This window comes from Erythrolamprus reginae, chromosome 8 (genome assembly GCF_031021105.1).
Source record: "Erythrolamprus reginae isolate rEryReg1 chromosome 8, rEryReg1.hap1, whole genome shotgun sequence".
NCBI lineage: Eukaryota > Metazoa > Chordata > Lepidosauria > Squamata > Dipsadidae > Erythrolamprus > Erythrolamprus reginae.
The window spans coordinates 4,084,653-4,097,860 of record NC_091957.1 but is presented as its reverse complement, the minus strand read 5'-3'; the positions used below and the strand labels follow the sequence as shown (position 1 = coordinate 4,097,860).

Sequence of the window (13,208 nt, the reverse complement as noted above, 5' to 3'; positions counted from 1 at the left end):
GGCATAAGCCCGTGAAAGTGGTCCCAGTGGTACTTGGCATGCTGGGCGCAGTGCCAAAGGATCTCAGCGGACATTTGAAAACCATCGGAATTGACAAAATCTCCATCGGTCAATTGCAAAAGGCCACTTTACTGGGATCGGCACACATAATTCGCTGCTACATCACACAGTCTTAGATGCTTGGGAAGTGCCCGACTGGTGATGAAATACGAAATCCAGCATAGTGATCTCGTTTGCTGTGTTGTATTGACAAAATAATAATAATAACAACAACAACAACAACAACAACAACAATAATAATAGTTGGATTTGTCTCCAATTATGCTCCGAGTCTCCGAGAAGGGTGGCATACAAATCTAATTAATAATAATAATAATAATAATAATAATAATAATAATAATAATAATAATAATAATTATTATTATTATTATTATTATTATTATTATTATTTATTAGATTTGTATGCCACCCCTCTCCAGAGACTCGGAGCGGCTCACAACAATCACAACAATATACAAATCCAATATTCAAAAAGAAACAAAACATTTAAAAAGCCCATCATTAAGAAACATTCAATACAATCATACCATTCATAAAACTATCTATGCTCAGGGTATCTCAGTTACCCCATGCCTGGCAATAAAGGTAGGTCTTAAGTAACTTGCAAAAGGCAAGGAGGGTGGTGGCTGTTCTAATCTCCAGGGGGAGCTGATTCCAGAGGGCCGGGGCCACCACAGAGAAGGCTCTTCCCCCTGGGGCCCGCCAGACGATGGGACCTGGAGAAGGCCAACTCTGCGGGACCTTATTGCCCTTTACTAGTAGGTCCTTCAATTTGCTACCTTGCTTCTCCTGAGTGTAATGAGGACCTTATAGCTTCAGAGTACAAAGGTCTTGTTGATGTGATGGGTGTAGACAGGTGGAGCGATGCAAACAGTCACCTGTGAGTCAGAACACCTCCCTCCTGAACCAACAGCAGTGGGCACGAACAGTATTTATAGCTGGCAGAGTGAAATTATGGCTAGCAACTCCGTCTTCATAATTCTGCCTTTCCCGTTGCAAAGAGAGAGAGAGGGAAAGAGAGAGGGGTGAACTAAAAATTTGCTGCTTTCAAGATCAGTTCCTGGGAGAAACAGCTCATCCTATTGAAGATGCCCAGTGTTTTTCAGTAATTTCACTTTCAAGTAAGTAGAATGCTTGGCTGCATAGCTAGAGGTATAACAAGCAAGAAGAGGGAGATGGTGATCCCGCTGCATAGAGCGCTGGGGAGACCCCATTTTGAATAATGCTGTGTCCAGTTCTGGAGACCTCACCCACAAAGAGATATTGATAAAATTGAACGGGTCCAAAGACGGGCTACAAGAATGGTGGAAGGTCTTAAGCATAAAACGTATCAGGAAAGACTTCATGAACTCCATCTGTCTAGTCTGGAGGACAGAAGGGAATAATACTGTGTCCATTTCTGGAGACCTCACCACAAAGAGATATTGATAAAATTGAACGGGTCCAAAGACCGACTAAAAAAATATTGGAAGTTCTTAAGCATAAAACTTATCAGGAAAGACTTCATGAACTCCATCTGTAGAGTCTGGAGGACAGAAGGGAAAGGGGGGACAGGATTGAAACATTTAAATATGTTCAAGGTTTAAATAAGGTTCAGGAGGGAAGTGTTTTTAATAGGAAAGTGAACGCAAGAACAAGGGGACACAATCTGAGGTTAGTTGGGGGAAAGATCAGAAGCAACGTGAGAAAATATTATTTGACTGAAAGAGTAGTAGATGCTTGGAACAAACGTGCAGCAGACATGGTTGGTAAATGCACAGTAACTGAATTTAAACATGCCTGGGATAAACATAGATCCATCCTAAGATAAAATACAGGAAATAGTATAAGGGCAGACTAGATGGACCATGAAGTCTTTTTCTGCCGTCAATTTTCTATGTTTCTATTTCGGTTTTTACCTCAAAATCACTTCAAAATATTTTGTGATTATCGTACCATCCTCAATCCTAGGCAACTATGTTAAGTTATTTAAAATGCTTGCTTAAGATTAATCATGTATTGCTTCTCTGACATTATTTTGTCTTGGGTTAGTTTGAGGGTTGCCAAGTGCTTAATAATTTCGAAGGGTGTTCATAAGCAATAGCTCTTGATAATTTAAACATTATATGTCAAAGTTGGTTTAGCATATTTGGACAGTCCTGCAAGGGGTGTTCAGCAGCTAGTTAAATGAAATTTCAGAATTTTGTTTTATGTTTAGTTAAATTAATATAGATCCTCCAAGAAAAACCTAAAGCTGTGTAGCAATTCTAATTATAGTTTGTCAAAGGTATATTTTAAGCGTACTGTGTGCGAAGATGCATTTTTGCTAATTATATAATCGAATGGCATCTTTTCTTCTGTGTTAGACAAATAATAATAATAATAATAATAATAATAATAATAATAATAATAATAATAATATGCCCCTTTACTAATTTGATTTCCACAATATATGGGAATGGTTTCTTCTTTAGATTTAGCTGTCTTCAGCTGAAACAATTAAAAACCATAGTATTTAAGGCTAATAATATCTCTGCTCTTCTAAAAAGCTGTTTTCATAATGAAAATTAGACTACTGCAATGCTCCCTACATGGGGCTACCTTTGAAGAGCGTTCGGAAACTACAAATTGTGCAGAATGCAGCCATGTGAGTATTCATGGGCTTGCCTAGGCATGTCCATATCTCTCCAACACTCCGTGGTTTGCATTGGCTGCCAATTGGTTTCCGGACTCAATTCAAAGTGCTGGTTATGACCTATAAAGCCCTACATGGCTTCGGGCAAGATTACTTACGGGACCGCCTCCTGCCGTACGAATCCCGGCGACTGGTCAGGTCCCACAGAGTTGTCCTTCTCCAAGTTCTGTCAACTAGACAATGTCGCTTGGCGGGACCTAGGGGAAGAGCCTTCTCTGTGGGGCCCCCGGCCCTCTGGAATCAGCTCCCCCTGGAGATTCGTACTGCCCCCATCTTCCTCACCATTCGTAAGAGTCTGAAGACTCATCTATGCCACCAGGCTTGGGGTCATTAGACTCTGCCCCCTGGCCGGTGAATGTATGGTGAGTTTGTGATAGAGTAGAATAGAATAGAATAGAATGGAATGGAATGGAATGGAATGGAATAGAATTCTTTATTGGCCATGTGTGATTGGACACACAAGGAATTAGTCTTGGTGCATATGCTCTCAGTGTACAGAATAGAATAGAATAGAATTAGAGTAGGGTAGGGTAAAGTAGAGTAGAGTAGAGAGTAGAATGTAGAATAGAATAGAATAGAAAATAGAAAATTGAATAAAAATAGAGTAGAGGAGGAGAGGACAGGAGAGGAGATAAGAAGAATAGAATAGAATAGAATAGTTTATTGGCCAAGTGTGATTGGACACACAAGGAATTAGCCTTGGTGCAGATGCTCTCAGTGTACATAAAAGAAAATATGGATTTGTCAAGAATCATGTGGAACAACACTTAATGATTGACATAGGGGTCAAATAAGCAATGAAGAAACAATCAATATTGATAAAAATCTTAAGTATGCAAGCGACAAGTTACAGTCATACAGTCATAAGTGGGAGGAGATGGGTGATAGAAATGATGAGAAAAAAAACTAGTAGAAATAGAAGTGCAGACTTAGTAAAAAGTTTGACAGTGTGGAGGGAATTATTTGTTTAGCAGAGTGATGGCGTTCGGGGGAAAAAACCTGTTCTTGTGTCTAGTTGTCTTGGTGTTCTTGTCTCTGGTTGAATGGGTAGGAGTGTATTTTAATTGGTTTTTAGGTTTTCAGATTTTAACTTTAATTAATTGGATTTCATCGTACATTGTTTTTCTATATGTTGTAAGTGAGTCTTCAGAGAGGGACAGCATATAAATCTGATTAATAAAGAAATAAAATGTACTTTAAATAAATTTTTATTTCTCTCTGTTTTGTGTAAAAAAAGAAGAAGAAGAAGATGCCCAGCTTGGTAGAAACCACGCCTGTATTTGGAGATTCGAAAGCAAACTTTCCCTTGGGAAACACTTTCTCATCCCCATCTGAAAAGTATTCGGCATACGTAAAACGGAAAGGCAGGAAGCCAAGCCGGATATTGTACCCCCCACTGGTGAAGAAACGTCCACAGCGGAAGGAAACGGATGCCACCAAAAAATGGCTTTTCTTCTTGACGGGAGTGGTTCTTCTGCAGATCTTGATGGAGGGACCTGAAGAAGGTTTTGGCGAGGACCGTTGGCTGGCTGGACCAACCTGTTTCCAGACCTTCGGGCCTCCAGACAATTCCTCAAGGGACGAAGAAGCGCCGCTTGAAGAAACTACTCCAGGATGGGCTTTGGAGGAGACTTGTTTATGCAAGATGCCACCGACGGAATTTCTCCAACCATGATAAAAGGGTCCGAAATAACTCTTCCCCAAGTATGCCCATGTCATACCAACACTCCACAGTCTGCATTGGTTGCTGATCAGTTTCCGGTCACAATTCAAAGTGTTGGTTATGACCTATAAAGCCCTTCATGGCATCGGACCAGAATATCTCCGAGACCACCTTCTGCTGCACGAATCCCAGCGACCAGTTAGGTCCCACAGAGTTGGCCTTCTCTGGGTCCCATCGACGAAACAATGTCGTTTGGCGGGACCCAGGGGAAGAGCCTTCTCTGTGGCGGCCCCGACCCACTGGAACTAACTCCCCCTGAAGATTAGGACTGCCCCCACCCTCCTTGCCTTTCGCAAACTTCTTAAAACCCACCTCTGTCATCAGGCATGGGGGAATTAATTCCCCTGGGTCCTTTCTGCTTTATGTATGGTTTGTATGAGATGTATGATTGTTTTTTATATTAAGGGTTTTTAAATTGTCTTTTTAAACTATTGAATTTGTATTGTTTTGGGGTTGTAAGCTGCTCCGAGTCTCCGGAGAGGGGCGGCATACAAATCTAATAAATAAATAAATAAATAAACCCATCACCCATCAAAAGACAAGGGAGGTGCTAATACCACTCTATAATGCCCTACCTGGACCACACCTAAAGTACGGCATTCAGTTTTGGTCACCACACTACAAAAGAGACATTGATACAGTGGTACCTCTACCTACAAATGCCTCTACTTACGAACTTTTCTAGGTAAGAACCGGGTGTTCAAGATTTTTTTGCCTCTTCTCAAGAACCATTTTCCAGAAAAAGACCTCTTGGTCCATCTAGTCTGCCCTTATACTATTTATTTATTTATTTATTTATTACTTAGATTTGTATGCCGCCCCTCTCCGAAGACTCGGGGCGGCTCACAACATGTAAAAAACAAATCATAAGCAATCAGACAGATTTAAAATATTTAAATATTTAAAAAACCCCATATGCTAACAGTCACACACACAGACATACCATGCATAAATTAAACGTGCCCGGGGGAGATGTTTCAGTTCCCCCATGCCTGGTGGCAAAGGTGGGTTTTAAGGAGTTTACGGAAGGCAGGAAGAGTAGGGGCAGTTCTAATCTCCGGGGGGAGTTGGTTCCAGAGGGCCGGGGCCGCCACAGAGAAGGCTCTTCCCCTGGGGCCCGCCAACCGGCATTGTTTAGTTGACGGGACCCGGAGAAGGCCCACTCTGTGGGACCTAATCGGTCGCTGGGATTTCCTGTATTTCATCTTAGAATGGATCTATGTTTATCCCAGGCATGTTTACATTCAGTGACTGTGGATTTACCAACCACGTCTGCTGGAAGTTTGTTTCAAGCATCTACTACTCTTTTGTTAAAATAATATTTTCTCACGTTGCTTCTGATCTTCCCCCCAACTCACCTCGGATTGTTCTCGTGTTCATTTGCCTATTAAAAACACTTCCCTCCTGAACCTTATTGAACCCTTGAACATATTGAAATGTTTCGATCATGTCCCCCTTTTCCCTTCTGTCCTCCAGACTAGACAGATGGAGTTCATGTAGTCTTTCCTGATAACTTAAATAAATAAATATAATAAAAGGCTTTTGGGGCTGGTCAAGAAAAGCAGACTTCGTCTGCTCGAAGAAGTGGCAGAAATATTTGACAAAGTTTCCTAGAGCAAAAGGAATCTATATTTTTTTTACTGAAACACGGTGGTCTTCAAGCTCTAAGGGGGGATACTGGGAAAGCACCTAGCCCTGAAAAGAACCAAAAAAAATGATTCCTGTGCTACGTTTCTCATTGTAGAATCCAAACTAAGTCGCAGAGTAGTCCTGTGTTATCTTGCCGCTTAGTGATCTAAACCTTGATGGTTCTGATTGGTGCCACTTACTTGTTTATACAGTGTTCCCTCGATTTTCGCGGGTTCGAACTTCGCGGAAAGTCCATACCACGGTTTTTCAAAAATATTAATTAAAAAATACTTTGCGGGTTTTTTCCCTGTACCACGGTTTTTCCTGCCCAGTGATGTCATATGTCATTGCCAAACTTTCATCTGCCTTTAATAAATATTTTTTTAAATAAACTTTAATAAATAAACATAGTGAGTAATGATCTAAATGGTTGCTAAGGGAATGGGAAATTGCACTTTAGGGGTTTAAAGTGTTAAGGGAAGGCTTGTGGTACTGTTCATAGCCAAAAATAGTGCATTTACTTCCGCATCTCTACTTCGCGGAAATTCGACTTTCGCGGGCGGTCTCGGAACGCATCCCCCGCAAAAATCGAGGGAACACTGTATGCGGTGGTAATCCCAGTTGTCGACGACTTCTCTTTTCAGGTACCCGAATTTCTGTTTCTGTTTTTCATGTTCTTTTCGGCCTCAGTTCGAGGTGTTAACTGTGAATTTTGCAAGCAGTTCATCCTCCATTTTCGGATCCATCCTCACCATTTCGAGGAATTGAAGGTCTGGGCTGGGTTGGGTTTCAGGGGGCATCCATAAATCCACGGGATGTAGCTGTGTCTGCTAAAGAATGAAAAGCATTTCGTTATAAATCAGCTCACTTCCTTCCTTCCTTCCTTCCTTTCTCTCTCTCTCTTTCTTTCCTTTCTTTCTTTTTCTTTCTCCCTCTCCCTGTTCCCCACTCTTCTCCTTCTCCCTGCTTCCATCCTTTCCTTCCTCGGGATGTAGCTGTGTCTGCTAAAGAATGAAAAGCATTTCGTTATAAATCAGCTCACTTCCTTCCTTCCTTCCTTCCTTTCTCTCTCTCTCTTTCTTTCCTTTCTTTCTTTTTCTTTCTCCCTCTCCCTGTTCCCCACTCTTCTCCTTCTCCCTGCTTCCATCCTTTCCTTCCTCGGGATGTAGCTGTGTCTGCTAAAGAATGAAAAGCACTTTGTTATAAATCAGCTCACTTTCTTTCCATCTTTTTTTCATTCATTCTTTCTTTCTTTCTCTCTCTCTTTCTTTCCTTTCTTTCTCCCTCTCCCTGTTCCCCACTCTTGTCCTTCTCCCTGCTTCCATCCTTTCCTTCCTTCCTTCCTTCTTCCCTTCCCTTCTATCCTTCCCTCCATCCCCCTCTTCTCCCCTCTCCCACTTTTCCATTCACTCTCAGAATGTCCTTCCTCCTTCCTTCCTTCCTTCCTTCCTTCCTTCCTTCCTTCCTTCCTTCCTTCCTTCCTCCCTTCCTCCTTCGGTCCTCCCTCCCTCCCTCTTCTTCTCCCTCTTTCCCATTCACTCTCAGAATCAATCTCTCTCTCTCCTTACTTACTTTCTTCTCTATAGCTTTAGCAACCCATGTTTTCTTTTGTTTTTAAAAAAACATGTTTGGCTTTAAAAAACAGGGCAAGGGAAGTGTCGGCAGAGTTCAGCCGAGTTCTGTTCCAGATCTGTATTTGTCAATATTGACCCTGGGTGGCTTTTGAAAGATTTCAGACTGGCATTCTCCCAGCCCTCTTGGAAAATGGCAAGAATCTGCCTCCATGTTGGGTTTTTTTTGCCTGCTAACAGATGTTAGCAGCCCATGAAAAAAACGGAGGCTGTCTTTTAGCGCTCCGAGCTAATTAAACCAGTGGAAGATTTGTAGAGAATCCGAAGAATGTAGCGAGGGAATTTGAAGGATAAAGCTTTAGACAGGACTTGTCACTCATTGTTTATTCCGATTCATGTAACATCGGAATACTTTGGTTCATGGGCTGGGGGTCGATTTGTGATCCAAGCAATAGGGTGGCAGATATTCTTGCTGAAACAATAGATTACTGTATTTTTGGAGTATAAGACGCACCGCTTTCCTCCCTAAAAGAGACTGAAAATTCAGGTTCAGGAAGCTTCTCTCTTCTCGAAAGCCTCCAGTGATGGAGGATTCAGAACTTTTGAAGGTTTGCCCGTTGGGTGGTTTTTCACCCTCGAAGGCTTCAGGAAGCTTCTCTCTTCTCAAAAGCCTCCAGTGATGGAGGATTCAGAACTTTTGAAGGCAAGTCCTTCCACTGGTTGATCGTTCTGACTGTCAGCACATTTCTCCTTAGTTCTAGGTTCCTTTTCTCCTTGACTAGTTTCCATCCATTGCTTCTTGCCCTACCCACATATCAAAAGCTACCCGTCATCTCCTTCGTTACCGAATTATCCCGTCGCAAACTCCTGGGGTTTGGTTCTTTTGGACTACAATGCCTATCGTCCACATTCAGGTCAGCAGGAGCTGACCTCATGCTCCACACCTGGAGGACCCCCAACTCTACTCATCTACTCTCCAAGAATTGTTCGCTGAATGGAAGAATTACAAGAAGAATTAATTCCCCTATGAAATCTTGAAGGGAATGAGAGGAGGGTCAACGAAAGGACAGCCTGAGTGGGAACAAAGAGGCGGATAAAATTTTGCTTCCCCTTAGCAAAACTCTTTTTTATTTCTTCAAAGCTGGACGGGGTCGTAGGGGTTCGATCAAGGAAAAATAAAAAAAACCTCTGCACCCAGGAGGTATCGCACTCTCCAAAGCCTTGGAGATGATAATTAGATTTCATCCATTGACCTTTTCTTACTCCTCCTCTGCTTTTTTAAAAATTTTATTTTCTAATTCTGGCTGAAGATGCCAGTTCTCCTATAAACTTCTATAAACAAGGCAAGAAGGTCAAAAGACGGGCTCTTTAGCTAAAGGTCCAACTCTTCCTCTCTTGACAAAGAACATTCTGGGAGGGGGAGCAGGAGGTGAGGACTTTGCTGACTCTGGCTTTTGGGGTGCTCCTCAAACAAGTCCGTGACCTTAGAAACCACAGAAAGAAAGGGAGAAATGTTGAACGGGCCAAACCCACAGCCTGTGGTTCTCTTCCATCCAAAACTCTCTTATCTCTGTGAGCTTACGAGGCAGACTGTCTAGGAGTTACGGGACTCGTAGTATTTGTTCTGCGGGAAATTAAAGGGGGAGACTTTTTATCCGCGGGCCTCCAATTAGGATTATTAAGTGGTGAAGTGGGAGGCAGAAATAGCTCCAGCTATTTAGAGAAAGCACCTGGGGACGAAGGGGAAGGAGAAGAGAGCAGGGTTGCGTGCAAAGATCTCGCCTACTCGAATAAGCCGCTTCTTATTTCTCCTCTGGCAGGGCTGCGAGTTTGTTGAGAAGTCGGACCATGTGCCCAGGGTGTTATGGGGCGCACGCTCGTGCTCATTTTAGCACGGCCCAGATGAAAATAGAACACGCTTGTAAGGTCTTGTCCCAACGCAATCGCCTGTGCTGGACTTCTGTTTGTTACAACCCAACAAGACCGACACAGACTTCGGAGGAGAATCAGAACTGCAGAAAAAACAATGGCTGCCAACCTGCCTTCCATTGAGGACCTGTAGACTGCACGAGTCAAAAAGAGGGTGGGGAAAATATTGACTGACCCCTCACATCCTGGACACAAACTGTTTCAACCCCTACCCTCAAAACGTCGCTACAGAGCACTGCACACCAAGACAACTAGACACAAGAGCAGTTTTTTTTCCTGAACGCCATCACTCTGCTAAACAAATAATTCCCTCAATACTGTCAAACTTTTTATTAAGTCTGCACTTCTATTTCTACTAGTTTTTTCTCATCATTCCTATCACCCATTTCCTCCCACTTCTGACTGTAAACTGTTGCTTGTATCGTAAGATTTATATTAATATTGATTGTTTCTTCATTGCTTATTTGACCCCTATGACAATCATTAAGTGCTGGACCTCATGATTCTTGACAAATGTACCTTTTTCTTTTATGTATGCTGAGAGCATCTGCACCAAGACAAATTCCTTGTGTATCCAATCACTCTTGGCCAGTAAAGAATTCTATTCTATTCTATTCTATTCTATTTAGAAAATTTATATGGCCATCCAACTCATTCAAGGTGACTCTGGGCTGTTTCCAGTATTAAAATGCGAGTACCAATAAATAATAATAATAATAATAATAATAATAATAATAATAATAATAATAAAAAATCCACGGTTTTGATATCCCTCCATACCCCAGACCAGTGAAGGTCTGCAAAATGTTTTTCTACCACACTGTGGGCGTGGATTATTTTGTGGGTATGGCTTGCTGACCATGTGACCAAGTGGGTGTGGCTTGCAGACCATGTGACCAGGGGTGGCTTAAAGGTCATGTGACTGGCTTAAAGGTGGCCAACTTGACGTCACTTACATCAAAAGTTAGGTTAGGATACCTGGCCTCTCCTGGCCTCAAAGAGATACAATTTCCCTCTCTATTTACTATTACTGAACCTCCAAAATATACTATTTAATTCTATGTATATATATGCCATAGGTGTACATACATATTACACAGAGGCACACAAAAATAGACATTATCTCCTATATAAAGTATATGTAAACACACGCACGCACAGCTCTTCTAAAATTATACACATTCAACCTCATTTACTGCGATAGGAAAAACATACCGAGAGCCCAGAAGGGAAAAAAAGAAAAAAAATTTCTACCGGTTCTGCGTACTTGACCATACCCATAGGAGTCCATCACTGGCATACGAGTGTACGGTCACCTGTTTGAGCAAGGGATTTGTTAAATCAGAGGCTGGAGGCCGATGAAGAGGATAACAGCTCTTTATTTAATAATCAGGAACATCTAAAGTGATCACATTTATTCTAACAACTTGCAAACATAACAGGATTGGTCTAGAAGATTGTTATTCTGATTTTTTGAGATCATTAGCAACTTCTCCTAATTTCGCTCCGTCAAATACTCTGGGAAACCCAGAAGGAATACACTGAGCAAATGACTCACAGACTCAGATTCACAAGTTCTCACTGATGTGTGGGCAACTCATAGAGCCAGCCAACATATTTACTCGTATCATTATTTCAGCCCTCGGGGTGTGTGGAAAATCGCGTTTGAAATTAAATAGCACACGTGCTGAACGTTTCGGGGTTAAAAATAACCTTAGATGGGATTGTTTTGACGGTGATCCCTGGGGAAGCCGCAACAGTGGTAAGGGTGAAAAACGGTCATAAGTCACTTTGCTCTGGTGACCGTTTCTATCCCACCAAGCACCAATTATGGTGGGCGTGTAAGAGGGACCTTGGAGCCCTAGTGGACGACCGTTTAAATAGGAGCCAGCCGTGTGCAGCAGCTGCCAAACAAGCCAACACAGTTCTAGGCTGCATTAATGGAATCAGGATCATGTGAAGTGTTAATACCACTTTATAAGGCCTTGGTAAGGTCACACTTGGAATGCTTTATTCGGGTTTGGTCACCACGATGCAAAAAGGATGCTGAGACTCTAGAAAAAGTGCAGAGAAGAGCCACAAAGATGATGAAGGGACTGGAGGCTAAAACATAGGAAGAACAGTTGCAAGAACTGGGTAAATGTCTAGTTTAATGAAAAGAAGGACCAGGGGAGACACGATAGCAGTTTTCCAGTATCTCAGGGGTAGCCACAAAGAAGAAGGAGCCAAACTATTCTCCAAAGCACCTGGTGGTAGAACAAGAAGCAACAGGTGGAAACTAAACAAGGAGAGAAGCAACTTAGAACTAAGGAGAAATTTCCCGACAGTGAGAACAGTTAATCCCTGGAACAGAAGTTGCCTCCAGAAGTTGTGAATGCTCCAACACTGGACGTTTTTAAGCAGATGTTGGATAACCATTTGTTTGAAATGGTGTAGGGTTTCCTGCCTAAGCAGGGGGTTGGACTAGAAGATCTCCAAGGTCCCTTCCAACTCTGTTGTTGTTGTTGTTGTTGTTGTTACTATTGGGTGTGGCTTGGTGGGTGTGTCAGGGGAAGGATTATTATTATTATTATTATTATTATTATTATTATTATTATTATTTAAACTAAACTAGAAACATAGAAACATAGAAGACTGATGGCAGAAAAAGACCTCATGGTCCATCTAGTCTGCCCTTATACTATTTCCTGTATTTTATCTTACAATGGATCTATGTTTATCCCAGGCATGTTTAAATTCAGTTCCTGTGGATTTACCAACCACGTCTGCTGGAAGTTTGTTCCAAGGATCTACTACTCTTTCAGTAAAATAATATTTTCTCATGTTGCCTTTGATCCTTCCCCCAACTAACTTCAGATTGTGTCCCCTTGTTCTTGTGTACTTCTAAATGAAACAAACCAGCGGCGATGCAAAACTTGCATTTTGCAAAAGCAGTTGAAAGTGGAGGTGGTGTAGGGTTTCCTGCCTAAGCAGGGGGCTGGACTTGAAGACCTCCAAGGTCCCTTCCAACTCTGTTGTTGTTGTTGTTATGTACACACACACACTCTCTCTCTCTCTCTCTCTCTCACACACACAGAGTATTCTCAAGATACCGTAGCCGTTCCTGACCCTCATTGGGATGGAAACCAAGAACGAAAGCAAACAAAGAGAAGGGCTTTCCAAGCCAAGGGCTCTTCCCCAGAGGAGGACTTTGCAAGAGAGACATTTTTTGATGGATCGCCTCCCCGTCCCCAGAGTGGCGGCCGCCCTACACCTCCGAGCCCCCCACTTCTAGGAACTGCTTTGCCTTCGAGCAGGAGGCCAAAAGTTCAATTCCCTCTCCTGTCGCGAGCTGCAAACTCGCGTTGGCGCCTGTGGTGCAGTTCCCCATTTCTGTAGGGGTCAGCGGGCTGGGAGAAGGGTGGGTGGGAGAGTGCCTCTCTCTAGCCCCCCCTCTGCCCCACGGCCAGCCCCACTTAGCCCCCCCCCTTGTTTTGTGGCTTCCTCATTTCTTTGCATGCAAAGTTTGGACAGCGTCCAGCCGTGGGCTGAGCAACAGCAGCTTGGAGTAGGAGGGGATGAGAGAGGAAGGAGGAGGGGAGAGCGGGCCAGAGGCAGCCTCTCTGGCTTTGCACACCAACAC

General features: G+C 42.7%; 1 long non-coding RNA gene across 1 annotated transcript; it reads left to right on the top strand.

The window, feature by feature from the left end:
- Positions 1 to 1,003: 1,003 nt before the first annotated feature.
- LOC139170700 (uncharacterized) lies at positions 1,004 to 4,889 on the top strand. The gene is made up of 2 exons (XR_011559655.1): positions 1,004 to 1,181; positions 3,972 to 4,889. It is a non-coding gene; the product is annotated as an uncharacterized lncRNA (long non-coding RNA).
- The last annotated feature ends 8,319 nt before the right edge of the window (positions 4,890 to 13,208 follow it).